Below are 23,823 nucleotides of genomic sequence, written 5' to 3'. Positions count from 1 at the left end.
TGTAAATCCATACCCTAGCACTTTTGTTACAGCTCGAAAAGATTTGGAAGCCAAAAAGATCAGATTGATATCAGTCGCTAGATTTAAGAAAGCTCAGGATAATTACAGACACGTGGGGGTTAAAATACAATATTTAACTTGTTGCAGGCACATACTGTGTCACTGAGAATGTTTAGAAACACCACACTGAAATGGCTTAGAGAAAAAGCATTTTGCACAATCAAAGGGCTCAAAATATGCCCTAAAGATGATCTTAAGTACTAATTATAATTTCACTTACAATAAAGGAGATATAATTTCACTTAGACTAAACTTATATATTATGTTGAGTATATCATGCGTAGTATGATGGACAATTTTGTATCTTGACAGACAATAAGGATCTAAAATATTTGTTACACCACATATGTTATTTATGTAGGTGTGTGTGTGTGTGTGTGTGTGTGTGTGTGTGTGTGTGTGTGTGTGTGTGTGTGTGTGTGTGTGTGTGTGTGTGTGTGTACACAAAAGACTTTTTTTTACTGCTTAAAAATGCATAATAAATAAAAAAAGTATTAGTTAGTAATTTACATACCCTGTAGATAATTTAAAATCTTGTATCAGAATGGCGTGAAATGAGTGAGTTTATGGGATACTTATACATGATTATTGTTAACATTAATCAACACATTATTTTTTAGTCCTACTCATGCAACTACACTTTGAAAGAAGGCTTTTTTCAGGCTGTCAGTTTTTACATCTACATGTACATGATTACTCATCAATTCAAAATCAAGTGCCTAACACTTAACACATCTATACCAGTGGTCATATAATGTCGAGAGAGGTAGATTTTGTCAGCTGGGCTTGATGACTGTGACTCATGAATGGAGATAATTAGTACATTAATTTTACTATTTAGTGCTCGAATATTTTGATGCCGTAAAGATAGCTGATATTCCCCACTGACTGAGTTGAAATTGGGTGGTAATAAAATTTCTGCTGACTGCTAAAAGTTTTGAAACAACAGCTGTTTGTGCTGATGCAATATGCCAGAATTACACTGATCAGCCAGAACATTATGACCATTGACCTACCATCGACATGAACCCATCCAGGTGAAGGCAGCATCATCTGATGAATGAATGCTAGTCAGAAATATGCACGGTGCATGTAGTATCCGTGATTGTGCTGTCTATGTGTAGAATGGGGAAGGTGTGCGTTCTTCCAGAGATTGTCCGAGGGCAGATTGTTTTGGGCCAGAGGCTTGGCATGAGCATTTCAAAAACTGAAGGACTTGTCAGGTGTTTGAGGAGTGCTGTGGTGAGTGTCTTCAATGTGTGGTGAAACCACATCCAGACTTGTGGGTTTGGATAACTACTCCTCATTACAGATGTCAGAAGTCATAGGCTGGGGAGACTGGTCAAACAGGACAGGCATTGAATTGTGGCAGCATTAACATCATACTTTAATGCTGTGCAGAGTACAAGTGTGTTTGAACACACAGTGCACCAAACATTCCTAATGATGGGCCTCTGCAGCCAATGACCCATGCATGTGCCATTGTTAATCACAACATTGGTAACTATGACTGCAATGGGCACATGACCATTGGTACTAAACATTGGAATAGTGACAGATTGTTGCATGGTCAGATGAATCCCAATACCTACTTCATCATGCTGATGGGAGGGTGTGAATTTGTAATCTTTTAGGGGAATAGCTTCTTGACACCTATACTATGGGACAGAGACAATCTGACGGCAGCTCCATTGTGCTCTGGGGAACAATCATGTGGGCATCCATGGGTCTAGCGGAGCTTGTACAAGGCACCATGATGCCCAAGGAGTATCACACACTGGTTGCAGCCCATGTATACCCCTTCATGACAGCCATGTTTCCCAACAGTAGTGGCATTTTTCGACACAATAACGTGCCATTTCACAAGGCCAGGAATGTGATGTAGTGGTTCAAGGAACACAGGGACGAGTTCCAGTTAATGTGCTGCCTCCCAGCTCACCAGATCTGGACCCAGTCAAACACATCTGGGATGTGATTGAACGTAGCATCAGAGCTCATTGCCCCCCCCCCCCCCCCCCTCCAGGAATTTGCAGGATTTAGGTGACTTGTGCCTGCAGATGTGGTGCCAGCTCCTTCCAGCGATCTATGAAGGCCTCACTGCTTCCATACCATGACATGTTGCTGCTGTTGTACATGCCAAAAGTGGACGTACCAGATTTTTGTTAGGTGGTCATAATGTTCTGACTGATCAGTGTATGTTGTTTGGTTTCTTTCTCAATCTGAAGCTTTGTTTCAATCTTAACCTCTCTTAAAACTTGGTTTCTTGCTGTCCTCCCTACCCTTAAAATGCAGCTTTTTTTTTAACCCTGTACCCACTGACATTTTATCACTCATTTAGTATACCAAGAAGGGTAGGCAGTTAGGTGTACATATTGATGGAAACATAAAGTGGGAAAACCACATAGTACACCTGCTGAAATGTTTAGTTCAGCTACCTTTGCCATAAAAATAATTGCAAAATTTGGTGATACACAAGTTATTAAGTTAACATATTTTTATTCAATGGTGTCTTATGGGGTAATATTCTGGGGTAGCCCCTCACTTAGGCAAAAAGTGTTCATTGCACACAAGACATTAATTAGAATTATGTATAGGGTTTACAAACATACATCTTCCAGGTGTCTGTTCCAGCAGCTAGGAATATTACCCACAGCCTCCCAGCATATTTATTCACCTACAAAAATTTTTATCAATGGTCCATCTGTGTTTGAGAGTAACAAGATATCCACAAGTGCAACATTAAAAGGAAAATGATCTGCATTACCCTTTAAGGAATATAACTGTGGTGAAGAAGGAGGTGAAATATGCAGCTTAAAAAATCCTCAGCAATCTACCAATAGCAATAAAATGTATGGTGTAGGAGATTTTTTTCATGCAAATGCAGATTAAAGATGTTTCTCACATTTCTTGAATAGAAATAATCAGTCATTTACACAGAAAAAACATGTCAATTGGCAGCATACAGTGACATTTATAATTTTTCATGTTTTTCTAAATGTGTGAGTAGCAGGGCAGTGATGATTCAGGCAAGAAAATTGAGGACATTGTGGGAGTAGTTGATTCCATTTCAAATATGTACATGTTTTGTAAGTGATTAACATTTTATATACATATTAAATACATTCTGCATAGGGCAAAATACCTTGTCAACACAACTAAATGTGATATATATACCACAGGTGAATTATTATTTTAATATTTGCATTCAACCTTGGTAGGCTCTGTCTATCAAGGTTACCACATCAGCTGCTTTTGGAAAGCTGTGGCTCTTGTGGTCCTGCATCACATCACAAATTTGACCAGCACAGTTCAACTCCCTAACCTGAAAGGAATTAGAAAACCCAGGAGCTCCTCTAACCAGAAGGTATCTACAGTTTACCTACATGCTAGACTGTGCGAATACCACCTCGTTTCCTGAAGAATCTGGAACAGGCATGCATAATCTCACATGTGATGTGTCATGCAGTAAATTTTGTCACTGAGTTACAGTTCTGATGGGTCGCTCACTGCTGTAGACCGATTGTCTTGTGTGTAAGCAGGCTTGAGATGCTCATCAGATACAGTATCCCATTTACCACGCTTATCAATCACAAATGTTTTATCACTGTGGTCTATTACCTTAAAGGAGCCAGTATATTGTGATATTGTGGAGAAAGTAGTGATTTAACAGTGTCATCTCTCAGTCACACAAAATCATACCTGACTAAATCTCCATGGAAGAAAATGTGTCTGTCACAATGTCAGCCTGGATTCTTTGACAAGAGATGTTGCATGTGCTAGAGCAGTTTATGCAAGAATGCATTGGACTGCCCAATCAATAGCTCATGGTCAAGTGTGGAGGAGAAAATTCACTTAGGACTAATAACTGCTCGCCATAGATTTGCTGAACAGCCAAGCAACTGAATTCCCCTTTCAGGAAAATATGTAGCCCTAATAGTACTAAAGGCAGTATGTCCAATGAGACTTCCATACAGCAAGCCAATACCAACTCCAATGTGCAGTACATATGCTCTGCTATCCTGTTACTGGCAGGATAACAGCTTGTGGTTTGAATATATTTGCAACTGCACATTCTCAGAGCTCTCTGAACAGTAGGCTCTCAAATTGCTACTCCTGTCTGTGGTAATGGCCTGGGTGAAAGAGACTGACACCTTTTGTACCTCTCTGCCATAGTCAGCAAAATTGAAATCCATTGGTCTGGGTGGTGCGACCTTACCCATCTTGTCGTGTTCTGTGACCTTCTATAAACTATTCTGCACGCACCCATTGCACTGCCTAAACACTTTGTCCTATATGAGCAGCAATTTCCCAGATGGATGCATCACATTCTCTCATGCCAATAATGCGCCCTCTTTCAAACACACTGATTTGATGGTACAGTTCGTGCATACATCTGTGAGGCATCCTGCACATCTGCTCAAGTCACATTGATCCATTACCTTCGGTTTATAATTACAAAGAGATGCGCAAGCACATTCTACCAGTGGATGGTGTTGCGCCATGATATCGGTGTTGGCCTCAAACCCACGGACCAATGTGTTTCAAATGGTAATCATTTCTGCAGAACATACTAATGTACAAGTCTTGTGAATATGTACGTCCCACCTCGTTCAAGGTGTACTGTTTTTTTCTGACCATGAATATACCTCAGCAAAATGTAGCAAGTGTCACCTATAATAGTTCAAAATTCCAAGAAATCATCTATGGCCTTTAAATGTTGGAGTCAAGAGGCATCTGCACATTATTGTTGACCTTCTCAGGAAGAGGTGAAATGCCCATGAGAAAGGCTGCACAGTCTAGAAACTGTACCTCCTCCCAAGCAAGGACACAATTTTTCAAATTGACCATGACTCCATAGCACTCCAGCCTATATGTAAATGCCTGAAGTGCTCATGTTTGGTTTTAGAAAATACCAAGATATTGTCCATGTAGCACTTCAAGCTTAAAACACTGTCAAGTCTGGGCAGCATTTCTTAGTCCGGAAGGCCTTGTGTTATGATCGAAGAGCCCAAAGAGGATTGTCACTGCAGTTTTATGCTCATCGTTTTGAGGTATGGGGATTTGTGAGAAAGCCCTTCCACAATCTATTATGCTAAAAAAACACAAGTGTCCGCCACACTGTTGTTACATTTGGCAACATGGGAACCAGGTATCTGCCTGGAATGGTGCAAGCATTTAAGCCCCTATAATTGCCACACATTCTTCATGAGCTATCCTTATTCTGTACCATCTGTGAGATTGTGTCACATATCCATTAGAAATCACCTTCTCGAACTCAAATTGTGCAGCATGTAACTTATTGGGATTAACCACCGAGGTCTGGCAGTGTCCAGTTGCCCTGGTGCTGTTAAGATATGGTGATGAGTTGTATGGCTTCTTTTGCTCTTCGCTAATAACTGGGTCCATTAGCACTGGGGAAATATTGCAGCAGCTGTTGGCCAAGGTCATCACCCACATTTGCCATGATGTTGGGGGCAGTAGTATGGGTAGCCACATGGTTCCGGTCTCCTGAAGTAGCAGTGAAGTGTAAGTGTCGTAACAGCTCAAGTGTTATGTTCAACTCGTTATGCTTAGACACTTCCCTCTTCAGTTCAGAACTGCTATCTTGTAATATGTTATGATGAATTACTCCTCAGCACATAATACATTAACTTCACATATCTTTGCATTAAGTACCTTCCAGGTCTCTCAGCTCTGAAGCTTCCATGAGTTCACACAATGTAGAATGTGCAATCTTCTCACATAAAGCTGATGTGTGTTTTCTACATTTAGGCAATTGCAACACCGAGACTTCTACACCCGGCATGGAAGACACAGACAGCTCAAAAGTTTTCACAAGATGCTCACCAGCACTATCGTGCAATGCATGGCCTAATGTGGTAGAGAAGAGAGGAGAGGAGAGAGACACATTTTGATCAAGCAACCATTTAATAGGCCCAGCATCAAACAAATTTAAACTAGAACAGTGTATTAATCCCTGATTTATCCAGTGTTAAAGGTTATAAGTGTTGAGCTTGTAACTATAAAATCAGTAGATGGGGAATTTATTGACTGAATACCTATGTATTTTGTGGCTCCTGCAGGCCTGAATATGATTCAAGCTGAATTTAAGGCATATAGAAAGTAATTATTGACTAAATGTTTCAGAATAAAGATGATGTGACTTACCAAACGAAAGCACTGGCAGGTCGATAGACACACAAACAAACACAAACATACACACAAAATTCAAGCTTTCGCAACCAACGGTTGTTTCATCAGGAAAGAGGGAAGGAGAGGGAAAGACGAAAGGATGTGGGTTTTAAGGGAGAGGGTAAGGAGTCATTCCAATCCCGGGAGTGGAAAGACTTACCTTAGGGGGAAAAAAGGACAGGTATACATGCAACCGTATGAAAGTCCTATCAATAAAATGTTGTTTGGTCTGTGCTCTGTAGTGAGAAGGTGAACCACAGAGTTATCCAGCCATAATTTATTGTTTAAAATACCCTTGAGGTACCACAAAGTTGACTGGGTGTTCTTCTGACAGGTATTCTTACTTTTCCATCTACATTTCTAATGCACACTTTTTTTTTCTAGTCTCTGAGAAATGAATGAATGTATTGAATTGCTAATCCCATACTACCATAGTACTCAAAGTTTATTTATAAGTGTTCTGTGGTTTACCATGTCAACAGTTTTAGTTAAATCTAAAAATACACCTGCTGTTTTTCATCAATGGCTTTTAAAACAGTGGTTATATGTTCGTCGATTACCATCTTACTTGATTTCTTACTTTGCAAACCATACTGAGGACGGGCTAATAATACATTTTTGTTTATAAACTGTATTAACTTAATGTACATTATTTTCCTAATACTTTTGAAAAACAAGCTGTTAATGTAATGGGGCGACAGTTTATCACTTTATGTTTGCCAGTAACTTTGCGAATTGGAATCATTTTGGATGTTGTTAGCTGATCAGGAAAGATGCCTGTCTGTAATGAGGAGTTGCATAATAAGTGACGGGGGTCAGTAATATTTGGCAGGAAGAACTGCAAGTTTCTGCTGGGTATGCCATCAACTCCTGCTAGCTTGACTGTATCTTCCCTGCTTACATGATCCACAAACACTGATAATTTACAGCTGTTGATCTTGTTTTCTGTTGGCCACTCGATAACCACACAGTATGTGTTAGTAACTACCTGAGCACGATGGAATACTGACGAGTGCAATTAGCATATTCAACAAAATGGTGAAATATATTAACATAAGCTACTTTGACATTAAAGTGTGTGGTTGAATTGCTAGTAAGTAAGGCAGAAGACTTCAATATATTCGATACAAGGCATGGCACTGCTTGTAAATACACACACTTCCATTCTGAGATGTAGAAGTAAATACGATATCGTAAAATATTCTGAAAAAAGTGGTGGTAAATATTGTGTGGTATATCCCCATATCCCACGTTAATCAAATAACAGACTAAAACCAATATATAGGTACTAAGTACACATTATTGGTGTGTGTGATGTCTTATAAGGTTGACCGCGGTATCTCCGTAAGTAACGATGGAGAAACCCAAATAAAATAACCACAGACTTTCTAACTTTTGCAGATCACATGGCATTAATTACTGACTCACTAGATAGTGCCAAAGAACAAATCACAGAACTACAGACAGAAGCAGGCAAAATAGGGCTAAAGTATCATATGAAAAAATACACTTCATGAAAAACATCAATGATACCATTCCACATCTTAATTCATCACAACACAACATCTAAAACAAACTTCTTTAAATACCAGTACCTAGGAGAACTGATAACAAGCAGTACAAAAGGAAAGATACCATGGAAAGCAGAGTATCGTATATAAAATAGTAAGGGCATTCCAAATGAAAAAAAATATATATAACTATAAATAGCTCTATTTGAAAGTGGAAATGCTAATTGATGTGATGAGGAAAAGAAGATTACAATTTTATGGGCACATATACCGAATGGATACTAAGAGACCAACGAAGCAGGTCTTCAACTTACTAACCAGCTACAAATCCAAACCTACACTGTTCACTGAAATTGACAATGATATGAAATACACTGGACTTAGAATGAACGTAATAGATAACAGAATACTTCTTAGGGAAGCAATAATAGATAACAGAATACTTCTTAGGGAAGCAACCCAAAAGGCAGAATCTCATGGGATAAAAGATGAGGTCTGCAATTGGAAGAAAGTGGACTCAGGAAGAAATGGAATAACAATCTGGAAGGATGAAGGAAGTCTGGAAGTAACGAAAATTAACACAAAGAAGCTGTCGACATTGATTTCCTTGAAGAATCTGCTTGAAAGTCCCAATTAGTAAATTTAATGATGTCATTCAACTTAAATATGAAAGTTATATGTCCTACGAGATTAAACAGCTGTCTTGATCAGGTTGCTACTAACACTGATTGCACAGTAAAAATTATAAATGTTGATTTTTCAGATCACAGTGCACTAACAATATATTTTAATCCACCATTCAATGTACTCCCATCAGGAGAAACAGTTATTAAATGTAGAAGTTATAGTGATAGCAACATAAACAACTTTGTACTTAGCTTAGAGAAAGAAGACTGGCAAAGTGTATTTACTTCCTCAACAACAAATGAAAAATATGACAATTTTCTGCAGATATTTGAATATTACTTTAATTGCCATTTCCCAGAGAAAACAAAGACTATCACTAACAAAAAACAGAATGCTTGGGTCACAAAAGGTATTAAAACTTTATCAGAAAAGATGAGGCTGCTGCAGAGACTTAGCAAACTCGACAGTGGCAAATCCAAAGAGTTCAAGGTATACTGTAAAAATTACAAAAACACATACAGGAGACTTATAAAATGCGCTAAAAAAGCTCATAATGATAAAACAATTAGGTGCTCTTCCAACAAATGTTTTATCATTATGAGCTTTTTTAGTGCATCTGGGGTATAATAAATGAACAGACTGGTAGAAAGTTAAGGATAGAGGATAAAATCACACTAAATATAGAAGGACAAAAGACTGAAAATGCACATAAAATTGTCAATAAATTCAACTGCTATTTTTCAGAAAGTTTCACAAATCTCCTAACCAACTCTTTACATACTGTTCACTCTCCTCCGACAAATCTCCTGACTAACTCTCCGAACACTGCACAGTCTTGTCTCAAAAATAATACTCCTCTGAACTCCTTTCTCCTATCTCCTACAACACCACATGAAATTGAAGATATTATTAAAAAGAGAGTCAAAAAGATTTATTCTGCAGGGCATGATTTGATACCCTGCTTCTTACTTCATAAGTGTTCAAATTACATCAGTGGACCCCTGTCAAATATCATAAATACCTCATTTCTAGAGGGAACATTTCCAGACCAGCTAAAACTTGCTAAAATTATACCTCTCTACAAGAAGGGAGAGAAAACGGACGTGACAAACAATAGGCCAATTGCTATACTATATGCCTTGTCAAAAATATTTGACTACTGTATGTTAACTAGATTAGAAATATGTTTAAATTCTAACAACATAATCACATCTTCCCAACACGGATTTTGGAAAAATTGGTCCACCACACATGTTCTGTATGCATTTCTAGAAAAGTGCTCAAGTTTCGTTGACCATAAACAACCTGCTGTCTGTATATTTCTTGATAAGTCCAAGGCCTTTGATATGGTCGACCACAAGCTGCTGCTTATGAAACTCCATAAGACCATAAGTATGGGATTAGAGGTGTAGTCCACAATTGGCTCCATAGCTACCTTAGTCAAAGAAAGCAATATGTAGAAATAAGAAAATCAGAGACATTCAGGCACTGCAGGTCAGATATACTACATACAACAAATGGCGTCTCTCAGGGATCTGTCCCTGCCCTGTTCTTTTCATATTGTTCATAAGTGATCTCCCAGAACACATACCAAATGCCAGTTCCTTTCTGTATGCAAACGACACAAATATCCTGATAACCAGTAGAGGTGACACACTGCAAGATGCAGTTAATGAAACTACTTGTCATTTACAATCGTGGTTTGAAGCAAATAGACTACTCATAAATACTCAAAAAACTGTAAGTACGAACTTCCATACTAGACAAAATAAAACCCCCTTCAATGCAGTGATAGTTATCGGCAATGATGACATTATGAACAGGCAGGTCACCAAATTTCTTGGACTTACCATCAGTAACACACTAAGTTGGAAACCACATATTGAGTCATTGTCACAAAAGCTTAGTAAAACCTGCTATCTATTACGATCATTAAAAGACACAGCCATTGTAGATACCTTGAAGCTGGTGTACCATGCCCTGTATGAGTCTGTCTTGATCTATGGCCTAATCTTCTGGAGAAAGAGCTCTGAGTCTCTCACAGTTTTCAAGTTACAAAAACAGGTAGTAAGAATAATGAAATGTAAAAAAAGAACTGAACACTGTAAACCACTATTTCAACAGCCATAAATCCTGCCACTGCCATGCCCTTATATATTGGAACTAGCTTGTTTTACAGTACAGCACTTGGATGCCCTCGACAGAAATGCAGACCGCCACACGCATGACACCAGAAACAAAACACAGTTACAAATTATAGCCCACAACACAAAATTATATGCGAATGGGGTTAAATGTATGGGCATTAAAATATACAACCACCTCCCAACAGACATAAAAACAAGCAAAAACCCAGAAATAATGAGAATTAAATTAAGGAAATTGCTACTAAATCACTGTTTCTATTCCGTACATGAATTTCTTGAAACAAAATTTTAATTACTTGCAATAAGCTGTTTATTCAGTTGTAGATGTTTCTACTTAGTAAGATAATTTAATTATTGTATCTTATCTATATTCTGTCTGTATCTCATATATGTATTCTGCTATGTGAACTAAGTACCACAATATTTTAATTACCGGTACTTGTAATAAGCTGTATATTCACTTGTAGATATTTCTACTTCGTAAGATAATTTAATTATTGTTTGTCACTCATATTCTGTCTGTATCTCATATGTATTCTGCTATGTGAAGTATGCACCACCGTCATCTCTTCATCACACACCACTTTTTTTATATTTTGTCTATGTATCCTATATGTATTCCGCTATGTGAGTTACGTACCACTAATGTCATCTCTCGTCGTGTACCATCTTAACATAATTTTTCAAATTGACTTGTCCTATATCATGATGTGCTTTGCTGTACAAATTGTATGATCTACAGGACCAATAAAAAATCAATCAAATCAAATCAGTCCATTTATCGTATCCTCAAGGAGGGCTATTCGTGCATATAAATAAATAATAAAAAGGCAAATTGAAAAATTTGCTGGACGTGTCCAGTGATTCTTGTCTTTGCGTTTCATCTGGAGGGACATTTATTTAAAAGATGTAAATATCCTGAAATCCGATGAGCTCCGCGAAAATATATTTGTACCACAGACGTACATCACGTCTGCTAGTCAGTGATCTCTTTACTATGGAGATCCAGATCACTGCTGCTAGTGTCAGAGATAGAGGATACTCGTGCTGCCATCTCGTGCAGACGTTACGAAACACGTAGTAACGAGTGCTTGCTGAGCTGTTTTACGTGTCATTGTAAAATTTTATTAAACTACTGAAGTACCACACTATGTCTGTAGAAAATTTAAGACAAAAAATAAATTATTTATGCCAGGAACTGCTACCGTTACGCCCACAGGAATAAAAGAGCAATAAATTTCATTGCATTGGTTCCACACTCGTTTGTCTCGGCATTCTTTCTCCTTTAAATCTCCGACTCTGTACCTCACGCTCTCTGAGAGACAGAAATTTAAATAGAGAATGATAATTACAATACAATTCCGCGTTATCTTTGTTGTTATGCGTAATGATAAATGGTTGTTAACCCCCTTTAACTCCGCCTGCAGCTTCTGTACAGTGAGTTGAGTATATTTGCGGAAGCTGTTGCCGGTCCCAAGCCCGGATAAAGGAGGAGGGTTGGCCATTAAAGAAAGCTGTAAAAGGGATGACTCGAGTTGTTTAGGGACTGATTTTGCGAGGGGAAGGTTGTAAGCAGTCATTGCCGCAACCATGGCTGCAGTATAGTTATAAAATTTAGAATTTAATAAGCAGCCAGCCACAATTACGGTTCAAAAAAGTTTATTGAAATCAAACCATCACCGATTTCGGATTTATTACAAATCCGTGTAAGATGGCGCCTACAGATTTTCTTACTTTCCTGCTAGGGCCTCGTTTCGCAGTGTACATTTTCTGCCCTAAAATTAAAAGTTCTTCATTCGAAATCCGATTAACTGGGAAGAGAATTTTTTTCATTTTAAGCTACATATAAACAAATGGAATGATATTAAGTTAAATAAAGCATGCAATGTGCCGAAAACTTACGCACACCAAGTATGTTTTCGATATATTTCATGTTTTATTTTACTTTACGGTCATGTCTTGTGTGTTCCTATTACGGTTAAAAAGAAAAAAAATCTGTTGAAAGTTCACAAATACAAAACGTTTTGTTTATAGTGGTGCACAATAATGATTGCAGAACGAAGCGATAGCAGAAAAGCAATAAAATCTTTCACAGACATCGTAATATGGAATTGTGACAATTCCAAACCGGCATTGATGTGCTTTAAATAACATTCTTTAAATTATGCGTGTGGCTGGTATCTGTTTTAAATAATAAACCGTATAATTAACAGAGGCATCCTCTAAGACTCGGTACCATAATGAGATCGTTTACATTTGATTATCCCACTCATCTTCAGCTTAGGAGCATGGTGGAAACCTTCGCAAATAAAGCATCTACACAGCCCCACAGCGGTGATAGCTATATGGAAATCGCGAATCAACTTGTGTGGTTTCCTTTTGTTTCTTTAAATACGACTGATGTGTCATCAAAAGTTGTTTCTAGTGAATGTAGTAAGGAATTTTGCGTCTTTCAGAATAATCCACTCAAGAAATTGACGTTGAATACTACTATAAATTCCGGGGTTTTTCATCTGCATGTTACGTAGGTTAAATGGAGAAAGTTAACAATAAGTATTTCTACAGATTTCCAAGACAAACTAAAGAGTTGCATCTGATGTGGAGTAGTCCTTGTAAGCTGTGAAGGCGGAGGGAGTTTTGGCTAGTGGAGTTTCAAAAGCAGACTTAAGACTCAGATAATCGAAAAAGTCCAAGATTCATAGGAATGCTTTAACAGGGCTACCAGAACTTAAAACAAAGCTACATCATGGGAAAAATGAATGAAAACCGCTTAAAGCTTTGTACGATAGCAGCAACAAGAGCTAGGTAATGGACATACGAAGACAAGGTATTTGCTCTGTCCTTATACAAGCAAAACCCTTGCCCATACAGGTATTTGTTAGTTCATTTTTGCCTTCCTTCTGTGACTCATAGGAAACCTCTGTTGTGTGTTGCACCTTCCAAGCCAGGATTGAGTCCTGCAGTGATGAATGTAATAAAAGCAGAAGCCAAGGCAGTGCACAACAATGATAAATATTTTGCTTTGTTCCTTGATGAAGTGTCTTTGGAGACAATTTTTTATTATGATGTGAATAAGCAGCAAATCAGTGGGTTTCACGATATAAGAAGGGCAAATATATGTGCAGACCATGATGTGTTGGTAGTCTGGTCAGAGGCATATGCAAAATTTGGAGGCAGGTAGCCGCATATCTCTTCACTCAGAGCTCAGTTCTAGGTACTACTTTAAAAGTTCTTATTATCTATGTTATAAGCAACTGCAAATAGAGCTGATGGCAGTTTATACAATTTGTCATCAGAGTGCAGCCAACCGGGGAGCACTGAAGGGACTCTGCAGTCAGTAAACAAGTGAATCCAGTCCATTTCATTTTTTACCTATTGCAGTCATTTATGATGTCCCACACCTATTAAAGTATACTAGAAATACTCAACTAGAAATAAAATTCAGTTTGGGTTTAAAAAGGAGGCCAGTTTTGAATTTATTCAGAGGACTTTTCTTCTGCATCAGGACAAAATGTTTAAGACTTGCCAAAATTGCAGAGAAGTCATTTTGACTTTAAGGATTCTTTTACTAAAATGAAAGTTATGACACATGCAGCCCAGCTTAGTTAGAATTGCTGCTGTTATTGAGACCTATGTAGCATTTAATATTTTACCTGCAGATGTTAATATACACTGCACAATTTGTTGAAAAGATAGATTGCCTGTTCAATTCACTAGACAGCTCCCATTATTATCCACAAGGTATTAAATTTTGTAAGGGTGCCCTCTCTCCAGGGGCACCACATACTGAAATGTGGTACAGTGTATTAAAGGAATTGGATAAATAGAAAGTGTTACAGTTAGGAACAGGGAGAGGCAAGACAAAATGTCCAGTTTCATAAGTGGGTGGCAAACTACAATAATCACTGATGTTCATTTAGTGCAGATTTTTTTTAATGGCTTCAATTTTTTAAGTATGAGGACCTTTAATCAAGACCCACTGGAGAATGTTTTCTGTAGTATGAGGCAACACGGTGTTTCAAACACCATCCCAACCTGTCTTCAGTCCGTAGCAACACTGAAAACAGTTACAAACAATTACTTATCCTTACCTATAAATTCATTACATAATTGTGAATATGTTAGTTGTATGCCATTATGCAATTTAAGGCAATTACATGACAGCTTTCTTGACTCCAGAAAAGATGTTTTCATAACCGATGAAAATGTTTTATATAGTGTCCTTGCTGATAATGCAGCAGTGGTGTCAGTGATGGTGAAGAGGCTGATGTAAGCAATGACAGACAAGCATTAACGTATGTAGCTGATTACATTTTGCAAAACACGGGAGGAATACCTGAAATCAACTGTGATGACTGTAAAACAACTGTTTTCATCAATAATCACAGATGATCACATATTTAAAAATTTCTGGGCATCTGATACCTTAAACATAAAATTATTGTATGGAAGTGGCAGCCCGATATCCTTTTTAACAGATGTCCACAGTCACTTGTATGCATTTTTAGTGGACAACCAGAAAAATTGGAATACAAATTCTATTCACTGTCTTGATTTCCAGAAGGGATAAAAATTTGTAAAGCCCACTTTTCTCAACAGTATATATTAAGTAAATTTGCACCAATTTTGATTTACATGTATCTCAAAAATTGAAAACAGACTATCTGTACTAAAAGAATAAATGTGGTTAAGGAGAAATTGAAGAACAAGTTTAAAGCTGTTTGACAGTTCAGAGATCAATTTTGCTGTGTACTTCGAAAACAAAAAATGTAGATGTCAATGTTTGTCTTTATTAATTGCTGTTATCCCCATTTACTATCTGTGATACTTCTCTCTCAATCTTGATGTTGTATCTGCTATTGTGTTGAAGCATTTACTCTCCTTTTATGTAGGAACATTTTAGAGGAAGTCAGTGATTAAATAATGCAAGTTACCTACAATAGGCCTACAGTTGTGAAAAATATTTGATAACACGTAGGTCTACATGCTTTGCCCACTTCTACTGGAAAGCTATAATAATCCTTGTAATTTTCCAGATGCAGTTCCCTCCGTGTCTAAGTATCTACATTACCTGGGAGAGAACATCCTGTAGACGTAGATTGTAGGGAATGCCTGAGTAGGCATACTCTGTTTAAAACAGCGATAACTTGAAGCATAAGTATTCAAAGTGATTGTGAGTATCCGAACTCGAGTTGCCAATGTGATCTGAGAGAGATTATAGATAATGTTTTGTGTTACTTGTTCTGGTAATGAAAATTCTATTTGTCTTGTGAAACACATACAATCCCACAAAATCTTATGCCTTGTAGTAATTAGTAATGATTTCCTTATATGTGGTTGTAGATGTAGTAGATGCATTAAGACTGATTACATCCAGTCAGATGTATATCTAGATGTGTTGAGGTTGATTAGGTGCAAGGAAGAGAGTGGGATTTACAGATATTCCAGTTAAAAATTTGACAATTTGTATATTATGTTAGCTGAAGTGTAGGCCTAATACTTGAGGATATATTTAAAAAGTTTAGCTGTACAATTGGTTGTAATATTGAAGAAAATATCTTTCTTGGAAGTACTTTAGTGCAATAAATTTCATTGCAACTGCAGGTAAATAAGTTTGGGTAAAACTTCTTGCAGGTAAGACTGGCGCACTGAACTGCTGCAGAAACAGAGCGATGTATAGATGTCAGATGATAATCTTGTGTTCATCATCAAAATGAAAGTTGTAACACACTCAGGAAATGAGCACAGGAGAGCAGATGTAGGAATCAAGTGTCACCGCACTCGGTGAGGTTGTAATGGAGTTGGTTTGCGGTAGGATGAAACCCAGTGCTGGTCCATGGGCTTACTGTTCTCAAAAAGTACGTTGCGGCTGCTGAGCTTAACTCTAAATCTGAAGAACAGAAAGTGTCACATGCCTTCACATCAAGAGACAGTGTAAGAAGGTACAAATGTAATCCAGGACATTAGCGCAAAATGTGATCACGAACTTTACGCCATCACCTCTCATCCCTTTGTCACCCAAATACTGGCATTGAAAATTTTCCACCACCAGGATGACTTGCATCCAAGCTGAGAGCCACCACACAGAACTTTGTTAGCAACCTTGGTTATGAAGATGGGGCCATCTCACCACAATCGTAGAAATTTCAAAGCAATAGGCCTACTGCTGTGTTAACATTGCCAAGTTCTGTAAACATTCTCCTGTTTGTTTTTACCCCAAATGTCATATAAGAGTGGGATCCAACACACTCTCTACATCATTTGTCCACTAAATTCAAATGGTCGGTGGAGGAAAGATGTTTGTTTATGTTCATCCATAAATAAACATTTATTTGCACTCAATGTCATCAAGATTAAAGCTGATAACTGAAGATCTAGCTGAAGCCTCTTCAGGCTTCTTATACTTAAATGCCAATACACATATTCCCTAACGGTATTTGTGGACAACAGAAACTTTAATGAACTCGGCAATTCACAACCACAGTACTACAGGTAGAAATAATTTACTTCTCATGGTTTAAAAGGGAGTTTTATATTCTGGTGCAAAAGATTGTAACAGGTGGACTGTAGAAAAGAAACTAAACATTCCCACCCATCCATATAAACGGCAAGTTGACATATCCTGAGCATGTGAATTTGTTGAAAACAAGTGACCAGTCAGTGTGTAAAAAAGAGTCGAGCTAAGACACTAAAAGTAAGTTGTCAGTCAGTGTGTGAAAATAATCAAGCTATATACAGAAAAAAAGAGGAAGTATCCAGTCTATGTGTGAAAGCAAACAAGCTACTGCATGTTTGTTTTGCTTCACAATTGCTAAATATGTATGGGAATTGGACATACATCCTAATCTCCTTCTCCCCTACGTCTCTGTTTCCTCCTGTCGCCTACCATCTCCTTCCCCCTCTCTCTGTCCATCTCCTCCTCTGCCCTCTCTATATCCATTTCTTCCCTCCCTGCCAATGGCCATCTCTTCTCTCCCCCTTCTCTCTCTGAGCTTGAGCCTTGCTTGTTATTACAATTTTAGTTTCCATAGTAGTATTCTAATCATAAACCATAAATACAATGTTCCTGTTTCCTGTGAAAACAGACTGCAAGGAATAAAACAAAACAGTATAGTTTTGTGTTTATAGTTTGCATTTAAAATATATATAATGAGGTAGAACATATATGGAAGAAATAATTTGTCTAGCAGTTTAAGTGCCCAGCTATCATAATTGAAACTGATTGTGAGAAAGAAAACAAAACTATACATTTTCACACCAGAGCATGGCAAACATTTTCTTTGGCACAGTCAGTTTTAACAGAAAACTGGTAGTTGGTCTTTAAAAGAATATATGGCCTGTGTCTCTCTGAATGTTTATAAAGGTATCATGTAAAAATTTGAAATAAATTAGTCAAGACCTTTTTGAGATTTCTGCTAACAGTGTTTCCCATTACCATATACAATTTAAAAAATGTAGCCTATATCCATCTAAGCATTTATTAGGGTATTGTGCAAACATTTCAAGTAAATCAGTCAAGTACATTTCCAGATTTGTCTTTTTACAGTAATATAGATTAATGAACACTGGGCAAGCGAATATCAATTGCAGTTATAATTATGTACAACCAGTGTTTGACTTAATAACAGTTTACTGTAGATGGATACAAAACTGTGAAAAGGGGGGGGGGGGGGGAGTGCTCAGTGTATGTTAGTAGTGGCATAGACTTGCATTGCAGTGCCCTTGCTGTGTATGATTACTGTACAGAAAATTTACTGGAAACGGTAGTGTTGTTCTGTCAATGTAAAATCTTACAATTGTACGTGTATAACTGCACAACAGATAGTGATATTGGTATATCTGTGCAGGTTATAGAAACTGATTGTACACTTTGAGAAATGGCCTAAATATACAATTTTAATTTTTGGTGGCTTGAGTACTGATACAAGACTAAGGACACATACACATTAACCTACTCAGTATGCTATGATCACATGACCTGTTCTGTATTAACGATCACTTGACAAGACAAACTGCTTGCCTTGACAATGTAATTACTAATGTTGATACAAATCAGTTATCAAGTAGGGTTGTTCAATACACATTATATCAGTGCATAAAGGTGTTCAGTTAAATTAAATACTAAAAAGTCTATATCTGATTCCAGTGAAATTAAGTCCAGAACCTGGCTAAAGACAACAAACTGGAATGGCATTCTGCTTGGAAGCAGGCCTACTCACATTGAAAATGCATTTACATTAACTGTCAGTGCACTGTCAGATACATTTAAAACTAATTGCCCTAAAGTAGTGAGAAAAAATAAGGGAACTGACAGGATATATGGTCTCACATCTGTGCATTACCGGTTCACACACTATCTACATAAGCTATTAACTTTGTTAATAATTTCCTATGAGAAATCAAGGGATAGTGGAGCAGAAAGAGCAAGCCACATATAGTTAAAGAACAAATATAAGGCAGAAATCAGTCAGATTAAGCAAGTGCAATGTTAATGACGTTTATATTAATAAGTTGCAAAATAAATGTAAAGTAGCCTGAATTGATGTCAGGACTTATGTGGGCAGAAGTAAAGATATCAGCAAAAATAATTCCTGTGATGCTGGTATCACACCAGATGATTTCAACACATTCTTTGTTCATGCTGGCAGTATGAATAACACTGCTGCAGCTGAACACAATCGTAAATATGACAACATCCATGACTCAAAACATGAAAACTCTTTTCCTACAAAATATTGAAGATTTAGTTCCTGGCACTAAAAGATAAGAGGTAAAAGTAACCAATAATAAAAGTGCAATAGCAAAACTAAGTTACTCAAAATCAGAAGACATTTATGGACACTCTATTTTCGAGAGAAAAAAACTGAGGATATAATAGCACATCCATTAAATTCTCTTATAAACTGGATGTTTGTTAGTGGTTGTTTCCCTATATCCTTAAAAATAACAGTCATTACTTTTCTGCTAAAAAATTTATCGTGTTTTGTTCTAATACTTACCGCCCAACCTGTGTTGCACCCATCCTTTTTTTCTTTCTGCATGACCGTGTGTGTAAGCGTACTAATTACCAGATTTGCAGAAAACTATGACTTTTTAAACCTTGTGTGTGTGAAACATAGTAATAAGATGAAATGTGATGTCAAGTTATGTTTGTGGTCCCAAAAATGGATCTATTGCAAATGTTTAAATACCTTAGAAGAGAGAAACATAATCCGTGACTGTGGAAATGTGCACTGCAATTTTCATGATATTCTATGTTTGCAACAGGAATACCGAGAGGAAAGTGTGACTGCCTTATTAAAATATGGTATATTAGTTATGCTGTAGTCTGATAAAGTAACAGAAGACTATTCAGAGTGTAGTGAAATTGTCATAACCGAACAAAATGGTAACTTCATTAGGCCTAAAAAGTTCCATCGTGCTAATCGTAATGATAACAACACTAGTCTGCCAATAGCAAATAATTTTGCACTTTTAACGTGTTATGAATCAAAAGATGTGAAAATAATCATATCAACTAAGTACTCTCGCCATACTTGCACTGTACATGCTTGAGTACTGTCCTGCAAAATGATGGTCAGGTCCCGCAGAAAGTGTCATTACTTCTGTCTGTAAGCTGGTCAAAGGTTGTGTTCCAAAAACGAACAGCACAGAGACAGAAGTGATGACACTTGATGCAGGACCTGACCATCATTTTGCAGGACAATGCTCAAGCACGTACAGTTCAAGCTGTTACTGATTTCTTTGACTGATGGGGCTGCTAAGTGCTATACCACCTACTGCACTCCCCTGACTTAAGCCCTCATAAGTTCAACTCAATTTCTAAACTGAAAACACTTCACAGCATTTGCTTCAGAACTGCTACAAATTCGTTGGGCAATAGACCGTGCCGCTCGAACGGTCAACACAACTGGCACTGCTAAGAGTATCCTACAACTTCCACATCATTGGCAATGGGTTATGCACAATGCTGGTGACGACTTTGAAGGCCAGTAAAACTTTGAAACACGTATCTATTTTGTACGTGCTGTAAATAAATAGTTGCCAGCATTAAAGTTCCAACCCTTGTATGTAGTTCTATAATGGAAAACGTTATAAGACCATTCAACAATCTCTGGTGGCTTCTGATGTTTACCTGCTTAAGAGCTCTCGAAATCCCTAAATATATTTAAAACAGTTACTGTACAAGACAAGATACCGAGCAGAAAGCTGGGCAGTTATAGGTGAGCTGGTGCATTACCAAACTCTTCCCTCTTGGGACTGAACTGTATCCCCCTGTTGACATTGCTGGACAGGAATTGTAATGTAGACACAATTGCCACATATGAAGACACATACTGGATGTGGTCACAGGAAACACAAGAGAAAAGCTGGAGGCAAAAACAACAAATGTTATTTTGCTGATTAATGCAGATTCTTAGGTATTCTTGTGGATAATTAACTGAAATGGAAAAAAAACATATTAATGATGTCTGTAAGAAACTGAGCTCTGTCATATTCTTAATGATGCAGCTATAACAGTATTCAGACAAGAACCTTCTGTGTACAGTGTATCATGGACTTTTCGAACCATACTTACAGTATGGAGTGACTGTGTGGGGAAACTCAAACAAACAAGAGACAAAACGAGTGTTCACATTACAAAAAAAAAAAAAAAAGCAATTAGGACCATTTTAAGAAGAAAGACCTCTGAAACGTGCAGAAACTGTTTCACGAATTTAGGTATCTTAACTTTTTCATCGTTGTATATATACAAAACAATAATGTACATCACAAAAGGTAGTGAGGACTGGATTACAAATGCTAGTGTACACACCCACAATACAAGAAGGAAGAATGAAGTACGGAGCATACCCCACCGACTGGCAATGCTAGAAAAAGGACCCCAGTACTCTGGTATCAGACTTCTAAGAAGTCTGCCCAAAAACCTGCAAGATAGTGTACTTCATAATGACTGTCCAAAAAAATTTAAAGGCTATCTCATTGAAAAAGAGTTTTACAGTGTTGCAAAATACTTATGCCATTAAATTTGTATATATTGTTACTCATTATCAGTGATGTAAAAATGTAAGCTAAAGGTGTAGAAAAATAAGTGATAAAGAATGTTAATACTTTGACATGTCCTATACTACACGTACATTTACTGTACACAATGTAATCTTACAGGATCAAATAAAATTCAATTCAACAGAAGCTGTGCACAATATAACCTACTTACTACTGCTGGAGAGCTAGTCCCAAACAATAAATCCTACCACTAAAGTAGGAGGAATTTCAATTTGCTGGTGCCATGTGTGTTAATATTTTGGTCTATACTTTAACAAGAAAATTATTGTTTTATTATTCAAGTAAAGTAACTAAGAAAGCTTGCAAAACTGTTTATGAGGTAGATCAGACTGAAATTGACATGAACTATCAATTCCAGTGAAAAGATTATATAGTAGCGCCATTGCTGTATTTGCAGCAAACATGCGGGCCAAACAGTTGCACAGTGATCATGCAAAAGGACACCTTGGACATATGCAGAGAGATGTGCTTCTAAAACTAACTGTAGCATTGGAACTACATCAGCAAAAGCATTATTAGTAACTTATTGTTGTTTTCTTTATATGATAACTTTAGACAACAGAAATATACTACATTACTGGAACATCAAATATGAGGAAATTGAAGAGGTCGCATTTCACATGGACATCGTATTTTAATTCTATCAAATTCCACAAAAACAATGCATCATACAGATGATAAAACAAAAAAGAAAAGCAAGTTATGAACCACAAAGTATGTGCCAAGACTGTAGTTTTTCTGAGGCCAGCATAAAACCAGAGGACACTAGTGTTCAAGTTCATAGATGATGAAGGCTTGTACAAGGTGATTAGAAACAGTCTGAAAAGCTTGTAATGGTGTTTTAGTGCAGGTTGTGCTGAGAAACAATTGTTAAGAAAAAAATTCAATATGTTGTGCCACTTCAAAGTTAAATAGCACTGAGGTTAGCCAATCAAGGCATCATGCATGAAAATTCAAGCAGTCCACCAGTTACAATTAGTGTCAGTTGTTCCCAGAGTGCAGCTGATAGTGAATGTGACTGCTCAGCCTTTGGTTTGGGTTCGATCCTTACTACCATCCCATTTCCAATTTTTGTAAAGCTCTGTAGTTTGGTTTGGGGAAACCAAATGAAGAACATATTTTGTGACACCATCTCTGGTGGGCCACTTGAATTTGCACATGCAACAGCCTGATTGGCTAACTTCAATACTAATTAACTACGAAACAGTGCAACACACAGAATTTTTTCCTTAATAATTATTTCTCAGCACAACCTATCCTGGGACACCCTGCAAGCTTTTCAGACTGTTTCTGGCCATCCTCTGTATATTATATTTGAACATGTTTTTGTATTTTTAGAAATGTATTTACATTTTTATACTTTTATATTATGCTGAAAAAATTAGAAAAATTGTCAATGTAATATGGCATCTGTTATACAGAGTGATTATAATTAAACTTCCAAGTACAAAAAGTTGTAGAAAAAAAAAAGGACCAGTGCTTGGAAAGACGTCAAATTTGAACGGAATATTATTAAAGGAGGATGAAATGTTATGGAAAAAAAAATCTGAACGAAAATTTTACCACTATGTGTCACAGTAAGCAGCAGAATATGCAAAATAAAAGATGGGAGGTATACAGCTGTTCCCCAGTTCGTATCTGAGATGCTCTGCATGACTCTCAATGCAGGATCGTTTGCTGCTGGTAAAGCTTTTTTGTGACTGACCTTACACCAGTAGTTCTGCAGAAACTTCAGGCACTCAAGGGTATGAAAAAAAGGTGCAGGTCCAATGTCTGCCAAGGATGTGGAGAATATGATTGCCAAATTCATAAAGATAGGTTTACTTGAACTGCAGTTTGCAACAGGGAGGAAAACAATTGATCCAACATCAGTAGAAGGTGTGGCCACAACATTGCAGGAGGGGTCGAGAAGTGGTGTGAAAATATGCAGTGCACAGGGAATTGCCCAAACTCTGGACATGCCTTTGAGCATGGTGCATGAAATTCTTCGATACTTCCTGCATTGCTATACAAAATTACTCACATTCAGGAGTTGTTTCATACTGACCTGGCAGTAAGACAAATGTTTGTTCTAGAATTTCTTACTTGCATGGAAGTGGACAATGAATGACTATGGAACATTCTGTGGACAGATGAAGCCCATTTCCGCTTCTAAGGACGTGTCAGTACACAGAACTGCAGAAAATGGTCAGTGGAAAATCTGCTCCCACATCAGCTGG

Source organism: Schistocerca piceifrons, chromosome X (genome assembly GCF_021461385.2).
Source record: "Schistocerca piceifrons isolate TAMUIC-IGC-003096 chromosome X, iqSchPice1.1, whole genome shotgun sequence".
NCBI classification, from domain to species: Eukaryota; Metazoa; Arthropoda; class Insecta; order Orthoptera; family Acrididae; genus Schistocerca; species Schistocerca piceifrons.
This window is presented reverse-complemented; position numbering follows the sequence as displayed.